The sequence below is a fragment of the Bombus fervidus genome, chromosome 14, assembly GCF_041682495.2.
Source record: "Bombus fervidus isolate BK054 chromosome 14, iyBomFerv1, whole genome shotgun sequence".
NCBI classification, from domain to species: Eukaryota; Metazoa; Arthropoda; class Insecta; order Hymenoptera; family Apidae; genus Bombus; species Bombus fervidus.
Window position 1 is genome coordinate 8,812,265 of NC_091530.1, and position 14,590 is coordinate 8,826,854.

Consider the following 14,590-nt stretch of genomic DNA (forward strand, 5'->3'; position numbering starts at 1 on the left):
ATATCAGCTCGGAGTGGCCCCGACTAGTCTGAATCAGCGACCCACTTACCTCGAACCACCTCTTTGCGTAAGAATTTCTCACGTTTCCCGTGTACCGCTGAAGTTTCGCGTGTCATTACGGGTAAACGCCTTCTTCCTCTCCGCTTGGCTCTCTCGCCTTTCCGCCGGCCACCACGATCCACGTCCGTCCCCACTGACCACAGACAGGTCGTCGACCTTTCCGGCTCTTGCCGTTCGTTTACCGCACCGAGGAATCCTCTTTTCCATATCGTCTTTTCTTTTCCTATTTTCATCTTTCGAACGTTTCATGGCCATTGGCGTCTGTATCTTTTCAGGGAGATTTATTTATCAGGACACTCGTGTACGTTTCGTAAGAATTACATAAGCGGAGTAATTAACGAAAGTCGGTCATTCGGAGTGGAGCAACGTTCGTCGCGTGTGATTCGAATTTCGAGACAAAATTGAATTGCACGTCATCCATTCGTGATGAAACACAATTTTGAAAGTTCGTCTCGAATAGAGATCAACGGCATCATCGATTTTCTCGACTTTTCCCACTTGTTTTTAGCGCCCTATTCACGAACGAACTTTCACTCTGTTCACACGGTTTAGTGGAATTTCCATTTGTATAAAATAAATAACAATCGTTAGAATTTATTTTAATCTCTTGTACTTTAATACTTGTTTCTGTGCAACATTATTGATCAAATTTAAGGCAAATTCGACAGGCAATTCCGAGAAGAAAGATCCGAATCCAACTAGCGCACGCGTTTATATCATGCACAGGAACAGACGTTGAAATTAATAATAACAATGTTAGATTAAACCTATTGCAATCCTCGAATTTTTCATATCTCAAAGAACTATCATCGATGATATACACCGGTACATTTTTCTTCAAATTCAACGTTTCTCCATTATTCCGTATTTTCTGTATAAACTCATATTTCTGAGAATATAAATTAAGAGAATATGATACCTTAAATTTTATTTCACACGTCGCGTATTATATGCGTTCCGTGGAATTTCGCGTTTTCAAATTTCCCACGAACGCATAGAAATCCGCGATCTAAACCCAAGAAATGTTATTCAAACGCGAAGCTAAAAGAGAAAAAGAAAAGCAGAGCCGCAGGAGTGGCATCGATCGATGCAACGAGAGTTGCCCGGCCGCGTGAGCCGCCGCTTTCCAGACAATCGGAGTCACCTTTGCCAGGTCGTCGAACCGCAGGGATTTCCTCCGCGCCTCGGTGACGAGGTGACCATACGGTATTTCCTTCTGCTCGGACGGCAGCGCGGGAGTGCGGTCGAGGCACGAGCTCATTGTCAGAAACGAGAGGAGAGAAAGAAGAAGAAGAGAAAGAGGAGGAGGAGCAGGAGGTTGGAGAGAATCAATCGTGCGAAGAGGAGAGAGAGAAAGGCGTTGGAAGGTCGAAAGTGGAAGGAAGAAGAAGTGGACGAACGAAAGAGGGAGAAGAAGAACGAAGAAGGAGAAGGAGGTTGAAAAGAGGAAAGAGGCAGGTGGAGGAAGAGAGCATAACTGTACTGTCTATCCCTGGGGCCTGGCAGAACTCTTTTCAGGGTTCACGAACCCCGTTGACCGGGCCGAATTCGAAGGTCGTTGCTCCAGTTTCGTACGAACGGCGACCTCGGCGATTCTACAAATGACATAATTATCGCGCCGTCATCGCTGATGTTACGTCGGTATTTATCGTGGCGTGGCAACGACCACACTTTTAGCAACGATCGATAGCATTTATTCTCCATCTTCCTATTTCGGTGATTCGAAGCAAAAACTTATCTGATAGGCGAGCGTGTTTCGTTGAACTTTTCGTCAAACCTTCTCGGATCATTTTAGGGATATTAACGGAGATACGAAGCCCGAAGAGATCGTTGTTTTCTGAATCGATGTGGGTAGCTAGTGTGGCGCAGCTCAAATTGTTGGTATAACGTGCTCTTATTCTACTTATTTTTCCCACAAGAGTGTTGGCACTTGTATTACTACACGGTCTTTTTCTTTCTTTTTTTTTTTTTTAAAGTGACGTAAGTAAGTGGTATGATGCGTGGTGCGTATTAATACGTTCTTTGTTTCTCCTACAAGGGTATTGCGTTTATTGTTATACGGTTTTTTGAATTAAGACAGGCAATTGGTGCCAAATATATTTTCTTTCGTATGTTCTCTTGTTTATCCTACAAGAATGAAGTACTTTTTATTACATGATTGTCTTTCGTATAATCCACAGATAAGCTATTGGCTCAATTTTTTTATTATGTCGCTGTTTATTAGCAATCAGTCGTACGCAACAACAGCTCCAGTTAACTATTAATCGGTAGTGTAATTAACTGATCATTTGGACTGTCGATATAATATCGTTCTATACGTCTTACGATATATAGATTGGAGAAATTCATAGTAGCGTGTTAATAGTTTCATTAGAATATAATTTCAAGCCGAAGAGTTTCATTTCATGACACAAATACATTTATGTAATTCTTAGAACACTATCGTATATATTTCATCAAAGAACGATATACACACGTAGTTAACAATTTCGTTAACTGTAAAATACTGCTGTTACGAATAATCACAATGTAGAGGAACGAAATATCGGAAGTGTTGGATAATATCGAGCCATTATCATCGTCGTTACGTGACAATAGAGATTATAAGTTCGCGTGAGGTTCAGTGAACCGCATCTGGGTCAGATTTTATCGCGGCTAACGAAACTAGGGAAAACGATACCGCGAATTTCTGACCACGATTTTTGACCGCTGGTTTGTTCGCAGCCTCGCGTGTACCAAGCGTTCGTGAGCTTACTGTTAAATCAAGGACGATGACTGCTCGCGGTCATCGAGAGAGAAAAATGTGTCGTCTTCGAGAGCGGCGCTCTCTGTGCGCCGCGCTTTGTTCGCGAATCGTTCGTGACTCGCATCGTGATGATAGTAATTCACGAGTTGGAATGATATCCATAAACGTCAAAAAGGCGGAAAACGAATTTTTCTAGAACGGAATGATATATATTACGCATGGTAACAAAATTCTCAGAATTCAGTGATTTTGCTCGAAACCCTGTGATATTCCACTCGTCGCAATTATCACAATCGCACAAAGTGACCTATCATAACCACGACGCTAAATAAGCTGTAACTATGAAATTCCATATGTAATTAGGAAATACGACTAAAGGAAAGGAAAGGACGATGGTCTAAAGGAAAAAAGGAATACGATAATACCATAATCGTATACATTATGAACACAAAACTTCAAATATAATTAAAAGATAGGGTTAAAAAAATAGAAGGAGAAGAAAATAGGAAAAGTCTACAATTTAGGGAAATCTTTGTACGAATTGTTCACGAAACATCGTGAACACAAAATTTCACGCGTAATTGAAGTTAGGATTAAGAGATAGCACGAAAAGAAAAGAAGGAAACGAATTTACCATTACTTTACACGTACACGATTTAGAGAGATCTTTGTACGAGTTGTTCACGAAGCATTAGAACGTCGAACGAACGTTTTACCTTGGTTTCGTCACGTTGATACGCGAGAGCCGACCATCGTGGTAATTAGCAGCGGGGAGATAATGTTGGGGGCGTGATTCTATCGGGCGTTTCGCTAAAGCGATAAGAGGCCAGCCACGGTTGGAGTGGCCGAGGGCACCGAGAAGGCGAGTTAAGCGACCCTGAAAGTTCAAGAACGCCGGGTGAACGTCCGCTCGCCAGCGATTTCGCCCTTCGCGGTTTACCGCTGCTCCTTCGGATATATCGCCATTCCGTGCCGTGGATCGCAACGCCAATCAGCTGTCTGATCGAATAGATATTCAATAAACACTCCTTCCTGCCGTAGTATTTATTTACAATGAAGTTTAGGAAATTATTTGTACAATTACTATAGGAAACTTTTATACATTGCGTTATGTATTATATAAAATATTTTGAAACTTCAGTTACGCTGAAATGATACGATCGTCACGGCTATATTGGTAAAATTTGAAATCAGTCTAGAAATGTGCATGAAAAGTATAAGAAAATTTTTATCTACATATTGTCTGCGTTATATAAAATACATTGAAATTTCATTGGTACTATATGTAGTGGTACTGTATATATGCTATATATATATATATATATATATATGTAGAAATTACAAGAAATTTGTTAAAAAATATATCTAATACAGAATCAATACATAATATGAATCACAGCAACGATATGAAATTTCAAGCGCGATTGTATGAAAAATGACAAATTATTCGCATCAATACGTACAAGCAAGCAGTACATAATAAACGTGCTGTAAGAATCAACGAAAAAGGTTAATAAATGAAACAAATTTTTATTTAGAACCTACTTTTTTCGACTTCTCGTACATAAAAATTCCAATTCGCATAAACGTAAATTAATCGGAACAACTTAAGTTAAATTATTTAACTTTATATTATCCAATTACAATCTTTATTCTACATATAATACGAGATATAGAATACGAATTAAAATAGAATTTCGATTCTCGTAAAGGCAATTTACATTTATCCAATTCTCTTTATGGGGAGAAGAGAATTGGAGTTACGTATTTCATCACAACTGGAATTCAAGGTGTGCGGTAGTTGTCTAACGAAGCCCGTTGTATTCGAACGTGAAATGCAAATGGGCCACAGCTTGGCTACTTTTCTGACGCTCCGTGAGCCGGGTTCAACGCTCGCCTTTATTTATGCTCGTGAATGAAGAGTGACGCTCGAGTAGCTCGCTGGCAAACGCGCGTGTCGAAGGTGAAGCAGGTTACTTTTTCACTCTTCCCTTAAACCGTCTCCTTGTAATTGAAATACACTGGACCTTCATGTAAATTCATATTTTCATGAATACAATTAAAAGAGAGACCTAGTCAGAGATCTGTTTTGACAATGAAACGTTGAAGATATTTTATTATACGTGTTTTTGTATTTTTCAGTTTCTCATAATTGTAGAAAGATCCGCTGTCTGTACACCATGAATAAAATAAATCTTATTTATGACCAATGTTTGCTAACGACCAGATTCTGGATATTTGTGCAAATATTATTTTATTTATATTATAAGTATTTTTAGGATATTTTACATGCAGTGATAAAGACGCGAGAGTTGGACAAAAGTATGTATTTTTGCATTTGCACTTACCTTTGTACAATTCTGTACGTTTATACTTGTTGAAAATGCACGAATCTCCACGATTTAGTAACGAAATATTAACTTTGACAACAACGAACCATTTCTTTTTTATTGTAATTTTTCCATCACATTGATATCGATGTGTAATAAAGATAATTATTTTGTAAGATAGATTAGAGTGAAAGGAAATTAAAAATATTTCACAATATATTATAGCCATTAGTGGAAATGTAAATTGGGATAGAAATACGTATATATCCAGGCTTTTGCAAATTAAATTTTGCAGACATAATAGATACGTGTTTTAAACAAAATAATTTTTCCACGTTATAAGATTCCTTTTTCTACAAAAATGAGAATATAATTCTATGCTGCTATACGTTCTTTTATTTTATATTTGTCAAGCATTTGGTCGTTTATAGCCAACCGGCCATTAAGCTTGTCGATCACATAAAATTACAGATTTTCCGGTAATTATATCAGTCTTACTTTTCTGATATCATTGAAATAGACCGACAGATAGAAGTACCGTGAATGTTTTACGAAAGTTTATAATTGAGTTTAATTAAGTACGTCCGACCAAATTTAGACAGGAAGCGAATATATTTTCGGTGGAGATCGAAGCAGACTTATCGACAATTCGACGAAATTCTGAAACAAGTTTCTCTCTTATCGAGATTCGTTCGTGAAGCAATTTACGTATCACGTCCTTTTTTTTTTTTTCTTTTTTTTTTTTTGGTCACTGTGATCAATAAAATGACTCATGTTGCTCTACTTCTTAGAATAATTAACATAAGACGTATCTCATGGACCAAAAACATTTTCAACAATACGAATGATTTTGATAACACCGACAAGAAAAATTGCGCAAATGCGACGTAATATTTTGCAAGAATTAAATCTTATAGCCTAGTACAGTTTATTATGGCTCTCAAAATATATAAAATTCGTCTAGCAGTGAACGTGTGAAACTAAAACTAAAATAATACATTTCGCGTTACCCTAACTGAACTTCCCAGCTTCTATCCTCTTAAACTGTTTCTTAACATTTTGTAACACCTTTAACTACAACCTGATATATTATTAAATGACCGTAATTGGCGTATTCGACATTGTTTCCTGAAGAGGTAAATTCATACTCGTTTTATCCGGAAAGGTTATGTCGGTTGAGAATGACGTAATGATGATGAATTGGTATTTTACAAGGAAGATGCGATCGAGGCGGAATTGGGTTCATTCGGAGGAGGAAACGGCATGTTGTGTGAATATTAATGAGTATTTGATTGGATCCTCGTTATTTCCACGACTGCAGTATTCTTGATGTACGTTTTGTATTACGATGATTTCTTAGGACTTATGGAGATGATAAATATAAGAGCAACGTGTCCTGTATTAAACATAAAAATATACATAGAATATCCAAAGTACAGTGTTCTCTATAGTATTTAATTTAATATTAGTAAATAAAACATTTCTATACATAAATTACATTTTTTTAATCGCACTGATAAAAGTGTGAATTTGCATAAATATCCGCAGTCTATGCATGAGTATCTAACGGGTAAAACATGAAAACACGGTAAATGCATATATTGTACAATGACCAACCCATAAGAAAATAAAAAGAAATGGAGTAGGATATTCAATACGATCGATATCTGGACAATGAAAGAGAAGCAAAACGTACGTCCGTTTCATTCCAACGGAATTTCGTGGAAAATTGAACAATGGTAACCAACAATGGTGATCGTTTCGCCGTGGAATATCCAAGGTCAAGCGACACCCATGACCTCGAAGTGGAAAAGGTAAGAAAAGGGTTAACGGCCAGGAAGAGGAAGCGTAACTCGATAACCATCGACATAATGCCTAATTTTCGAGGGTCACTCGCATTGAAATCAATGATTCGACCGACAACTGAACGTAACTGCGGTTGTCGATTAAAAATCGTGAAGGCGAAAGGCACGAAATCATGAAAACGATCGCGTATGGCGATCGTCCTGAACGACCGAATTCCTAAATAAATTAATTGCGTAAAAAGTAAAAAAGTAAAAAGTAAAAAGTTAGTATAAAACGCAGATTTCAGTGAATCTTAATATGAGAGGTCGGTGTCAGGAACCAGGGCCAGGTGAATATTAATTAAAGCGTTTCAGTGTGACGACGTTCGTTTTTAATTGGTCCTTCTAACGAAAGTGACAAAGTTGAAAAAGTGGGTCGTCCTTTAGATTTCTCTACGATTGTACATTCAAAATGACGAGATTTTTATTTTCATCCGGATAAATGTACTCCGGATTTTTGCGTATTTATAGGAAAGTTAAAAGTGCAAAATTGCACAGAATGCACGTAATATGGAAATATATATAAAATATTCAAAGTATAGATAGCGTTTTGTATAATGCTTGGTAGGCAATTCTCTACCAGGATACCAATTTTTTTTTTTTTTTATTATTATATTCTGAAAAATATTAGTTTGTATAAAAATCCGTAGTTTATCGATGATTATTATCGACATAAAAAATGGTCAGTACAATGTTACTAGTATTAATGTAGCGGTTTTATTAGACACAAGTATGAATTTTAAACTTTTCTTCACCGGCCACCGTATCTGCTCTTAACTCTCACATTTTACAGAACTGTTTTTAGAATTTTGGTCGAATTATTTTGAAAGGATAATAAATTAATGTAATATATTTTAAAATTCTATAATAAATATATTCTCTGCCACGCGATTATTTTATTTATATTCGTTGAGATGCTCATTTTTCAATTTTATGGACGGCTAAGTAGTACAAAGCGTAAGACCTGTACTAAGGAAATTAAAATAAAAGACGTACGACAAAATAGATTACATAAGGATAACAAGTATTTATTACTCGTAATACATTAAAAACGATTCTTTCTCAAATCTCAAAAATTAAAATGTAAAATCTATCAAATTTCCATGAATAATTATTAATCGGTCATTTTGTTTGTTGCGCATAAAATGGAAATTAATTAGATACGCTATTAGAAGCAAAGTTCGACAAACAATATCGATTATGTGCACGATTCGCAGCGACTTTAATTTAGGTCGAATAAACAAAAAAAAAAGAAAAAGAAGGAAGTAAAAAGATGGAATCATACCGAAAAAATATGAGCAAGCATAACGCAAGAACGGGTTATCCAGAGGAGATAATCGAGGGCGTTAGTCTTTCTATTTCGCGGACGGTTTTAAATGACGTGGCACGCGACGCGATTTACGAGACGAGGGAAGAGAATTATCGAGAGTAAGGTGGCCTAATTTATGGAGTAATCTGCCGTCTAATTAATCGACCTCGGGGTTCCCGGAAACACATCAGCAAGGCGTTACGTCGAGTAGCATAGGAAGAAGCCAGTAGGGTCGATGACCGTGCTCCTTAACTGGTATATTTTCGTCATCCCGAAACGCGTAGTCTCGATGGGACTTTGAGTCGCTTTCGTGCTCCGTTTCGAATTACGATCACCAGGATGGGTCATATGCTAATAAAATAAAATTTTTCACATGCTAATATTGTATAGAAATGATTAAATAAATTTATTGTTCTATTATTCGACTAAATAACCATTGTATTAAGGGAAATTTCAAGGTGCATAAAATGCGCGTAGTATATAAAAATATATACGATATGCAAAACATAGTAGTTTAATTATTTCTTTCATTTATTTTAATTATTTCTTTAAATGAACTCCATACAAATATGAATCATTGCAAATCTACATATATTTTCAAAAAATTTACATTATCGATCTCCGCTCGATCCACATTGCCGTGACGAAAAGGAATTTCGAGAATTCGTTCGATATTCTTTTTGCTACTATTTCTTCTCTCAGTGAAATCCTACGATTTTATGGACCCTAAAGAAATTGAGGTATCTTATATCACTATGAGAAACTATTTTCTTTTCTTTTGAAATGATAGAAATCCTGTTCCTAACTCTTTCTAATATATTTTTTCTTACTTAACAAAGGAACAATCAATGAACTAATTAAAGTGTCAATTCCAAGATCTCGAAAGCGATAGGATACGTCAAACCTGGGCGTAAAAATCTTTCAACGATATCTCGAACGTGAAACAAATTCGAGCATTAAGAGTGCAGCTTGCTCTCTAGCGGTGTAACAAACAAACAGACGTATAAAAGGAAAAAAGCAGACGAGGTAAAAACAAGTGAAAAAAAACGAAGTGAAGAGTCGCACAGCATGAACTAGATTCGCGCGACATCTTTTTTTTTCCAAAAACATCGCGAGGGGCGGGTTTCACGCGTGGAACGCGTTGGATAAAATTCATAGAGAGAAAGAGGAATGGGAAAAAGAGGAGAAAGAGGAGAGAGAAAGAGAGGGAGTACTCTCACCATGAAGCGTCGATGGATACCGAAGCGTAGTTTACATCGCGTCGGTGCGGACCGGTTCAACGACCGACACGGTTTCGCTTGCGTTCGAATACGAGCTACGTAGCGTCATGCGCCTCGCGATTACGCTCGCGATACTACGCGAGAAATTCCGTGTCGTTACCGTGGTCCAATTTCCGGCCGACCGACGACGAGTGAAAAGACGTTTCCTCCGGAGTCGAACGATAATTTGGATCACTGCATCGGGTTAATGATGGATGAATTTATGGATTTATGGATCGTATGGATTTTGTAAGGATAATGTGTGTGTGTGGGTGTATCATGATAAATGTATGATTTCTTTCTATACTTTCTATGGGTTTTATATTATTAATGCTATATTCTACGCTATCAAGCTGGTTTAGCGATAAACTAAATTTATTATATGGAAATGATTTTATAACGAAGCAATTGGTAGTAAACAGTAATATCTGATATCATAGAAATTTTGTAATTAACCGACTGATCGTAACGTTGATTGTATTTAATTATGGTAAAACGTGAAATTGAGAATCGTATAGATTTAATATATTGATTGTAAGTTTTGTTTACTGACAAATATGTGTATTTACTTTATTACAGTACGTGAGAATCGTTTCATGATAAATTACGTGCGATTATAATGTTGGATATTCTAGTTGTTTGTGGTTGATTGCGATACATCGTGAAATTGCTGTGACGTTCCAACGTTAACAGAAATTAAACGATATACCGGGTGGGTGTCTTTCTATATACTCATTTTCTATACAACTTTTTTGTGTTAACGTTATTATACTTTTTCTATATTTTTATGTCTGACGAGTACTTGATTCACACGAACCTGTCGCGATTGATACGTGTGCCTGAAAATATAATATACAAACTTCGTATTAATTAAGCGTAACATTGAGAAAATACGTTCAAGTAATTATATATGTTCACGCTATTTTTCATTTGTGGTATCCCTCGGACAGGAAATAGAATATGGTTTAATATGATTTCACTTTTCCTGCAACTTTCTCGAATTAGTTTATATAAGTATCTCAGGTGTACTTAAATATTCATGCATTCGTTCCTTGGCGTTTTAAACTTTACCATTCAAATTTCATTCTATCTATCGTTACTGCATCGCAAGTTATCGCTGTACTATCCAGTCAATATCAATCGATATAGCTCTCAATCGTATAAAAAAAGCTATAATAAACCACAGTTCTTTTTCTCATACTTAAACAATACTTCCCATAAAATTCGACAAATTATTGTATCGATCATCTATCATCCATCCGTTCTCCTATCATCGTTAATCCTTAAATTATTCAACTTCTCAAGATCTTGAAAGATGGTACAATACAATTTGATGAGAAAATCGCCGGACCTCTTCGACTATCGCATCATAGTTTTTCTATCAATGGTTAATACTGTACATATTTACAGAACATTATTATTAATTTCAGCGCTTCTACTATGAAAATATAATTGTCAAAAAAATTTGCTCACCTAAAAAATTCCCAAAAACATACCTTTTGCCTCTTTTGAATACACTGTACGTATGTATCGCGTATGGTAAGTGGACGCGCGAAACTCGCAGAGTTCCTTGCTCGGAATCTGCGGACTGGCGCGGTCGTTGCTCCCTTCTACACGCTTCTACACACGTTCTCGCTGTCGGCTCACTCTCTTTTTCTCTCTCTTCTTTCCTCTCGTGACATTATTCCTTCTCCGTGCAGCAGCCGCGATTTTATTTATCCCCCGTCTCGGTCGTGCTTTTAATCCGTCTAATTGCGCCACCCTGTAGCTCGTAAATTCACGGCAGGAACGTAAATTCGCGATGATGGCGCCTTCGTTATCGTTCGCCTTTCTCGTTGCTCTCCGGAAGCCACGCGCTCGAGGTATTTTGACACGTGCGAGTCGAGTTCAGGGTTTGTTAGACTATACGCTTCTTTTCTTTTTCTTTCTTCTTTTTTTTTTTTCTTTTTGTTTACACCTTTTTTCAATCCAGATGAATCGGCTCATAGGATTTGATGGCTCTTTTGAAGAATTTTTTAAGAGATCTCTTTTTCGTTGTTTGAATACTGTTTGGGTGTTTCGCTTCTTCAAAGTCACTTTCGTTTTTTTCGGAGGGAGGGGGTGGTAATGGAAGTGGAACAGGCCTCTGGGCATATTTGTATTAGATAACGCTTGTAAATCACGCAACTGCGTAGATTTCAAAGCAGAAAGACAGTGTTAGAAGAATGTATTTACATATTCATTTTAGAATTTATAATTATATACCTCATCTGATTACGCCACTAGCGAAGTTGTAGCTTTGCGATAAATAGAATATAAAGAGAATGTGATAAATATTTGAGCAGAATAAAATACCCTGCTATTCATAGTTAGCTAGCATGAAAGATCTTAAACGGTATGAACAACGCAGTACGTTAATCTCGTTCTTTCTCGTTATGATATCAACATATGAGAGATTGCAAATTATATCTCACATTCGTTCGTAAATCATTTTCCAGGCTCCGACGATCTATGATCTTCTAAAACCTACATATACCATAAATAACACATCACCAAGTTCAAACAGTTACGTATCGTAGATTACGTACGATCAAATTACAAAATACAAATATCAAGGAAAGTGACTGTCGAAATGGATCATTCCTTGCTTTCGCGGTTTCTCAGCAATTTCTTCAACCTGACTTCGATCGAGCGCGCGATTCGCAAAAAGCCGATCACTTTCGATCGCCGAATACCATTTCCTTCGCTGGTACCAAAGATCGACAGTTCGTTGAGAAAAGCGAGGATAAAAGAGATTCGCAGCGAACGAAGGATCGAGAAACGCGCGTGGCTGGCGCATGCTACACGTCCGCCCCTTCATGCTCGTTCGTTCGTCGTAAAATACGTTCGAGAGCACGCCTAAAAATGTATCGAGAGCAGTATGTTAAGTACTCCAGCGTGGCCAGGGTGGGACAAGGAAGAAGGAAGAGGAGAAAGAGAGAGAGAGAGAGAGAGAGTTCCTGTGAGAGGAAATAGAGGGCCATAGAACGTACGGTGAACGAACTGGCAACTCGTTTTCGAACGGTAGACCGTATAATTGCGAGTGTTCGTCGCGGTTCAATCGACAAATGGGTCCCGACAAAAATCACGTGATATCTGTAATCGTGTCACGAACGACTTCCACGATAGCCTCTTTGCCTATCCACGTTAATTGAAACCACAAGTGTATCGAATGCCGGAGCTGATCGCCTGAAAATCGACGTCACATCGCCAACTCTACGCACACGCGTTGTACGTTCTACTTACGACAGACGACGCTATTCTTTCTAGTGTCTCTATCAAGCTGGTCCATTTTATATAATACGTACGAACAGTATTTGCACATACCGTACTTATTTTCCAACGAAGCGTTTCTTTTTTTTCTTTTTCTTTTTTTTTGTTTTCTGTTTTTCTTTTTTCTAGCAGGTCCTACATTTCGTTTTCACAGTATCAATCTTTCGTAGTTAGACGAAGGTACTAATGGCACGGAATTTAATATACTTGTCTGATCAAATAGTAAATAGTAGTTATAATGAATACGACGTATAAATAATTTTTGTAACCAGTGAACATTCTTTGGTTCAGGTCATTGACATATCGTCGATGATCGAATATAAAGAAAATGTTGGGTTGGTCATGTAATTGTTTGTTTGTGCGTTTTGCAGTTAGGAGAACTTTGACGTATTGTACTGGTTATGGGAATTGGAATTAACGAAATAAATAATGATGTTTGATCTGAAACGATTATTTAGAGAAGCAATTATGAAGTAATTGCAAAGTTGCTTGAGAAAGAAGAAATGAAACTGCCTTTCCTACGAAACATGTGACACGTGTTAATTTGATTTGCAATAGTCGTTGCTCGTCAATTATTAAACTTGACCCTTTTCAAGTACCGGAATACCACTAATAAGTTAGATATTGATACGGATCTAATTAAATCTGATTTAATTCCTTTTATCATGTCCGAACAGTTTTATCACGCAGTAGTATGTTAGAAAAATAGAATTGACAGAATGAAACGAAATAACGAACAACGAAAGTTTCAGGCAGACACGAAATACGTTGGAAACGATAGTCCGAATAGATAGAATACCGTCTTATTCGCATGAGTGCCGATTCGCGACTGACAGAATTCGTGCTGCCCCCTCCTAAGATGATTCCCTCACCCCAAACAGGCGTCTCTACAGATATAATGAGTAATCCTAAATACTCAATTTTTTTTTCTAATAATTAATAATTCTTCGAAGCAACACGTTTCTCGCCGGTCGCATAAAAATACACTTTTTCTATATCGTCGTCTTGTTATATTCGGACTACGAATGTTTATTCCGCATTATGAGAATAACAAAATGTATGAAAATACGGAAAATTCCAGGTATTGGATTTAAACCTCATTTTGCATTTATGTTTGTAAAAATATGAATCGCACCCGCAGTTCAATTATATGAATATAAGATAATTCATTTTAATTTCAAATCGAAATACAAGAATTTTACATTTAAATGAAACGTACTAAATGACGATTAAGCAAGATAGCTTAAAATAGATTTATTTTTTTCCAATCACCGCGAGATACGTCAAATGTTAATTGTTCGATTTACACAGAATGCGTGAAGAGCTATTAATAAGAACAAAAAAGGAAAAAAAAAGGAAATCCGATGACATAAGATCGAAGTTCATGATAAATGGTTCTGCGATGTCGTCGAAACGGCTGTTCGGAAGTAACGAGATACAAATAGAACCCTCTCGCAAACGTGCCACTATGGAGCAAGCAGAGGTGACTGCCCCCGTATTAGGTCACATTTGCGCCTGCTCGAACACCGCCGCCCGTTTGCCGGCAGACGATTATGCCGCGTTCACAGGACCGTCGAACCTTTGACCCGTGACCAGCGATCGGTGATCCGTATTAACTGGCCCGCCTGTCGGCCTCGATGATGCATCGATCGGGTATATCGATATCGGTATGCTCTTCGTGTAAAGTACAACTGATAGAAAAACGTAGTAGCTAATTAGTGCGAAGACCGCGGACATTTATGGAAATCAAA

General features: G+C 37.3%; 1 protein-coding gene across 1 annotated transcript in view; it reads left to right on the top strand.

The window, feature by feature from the left end:
• Rpl32 (ribosomal protein L32) overlaps nt 1-14,590 on the top strand; it is a 253,542-nt gene that overhangs the window by 55,167 nt on the left and 183,785 nt on the right. The window lies entirely within an intron of this gene.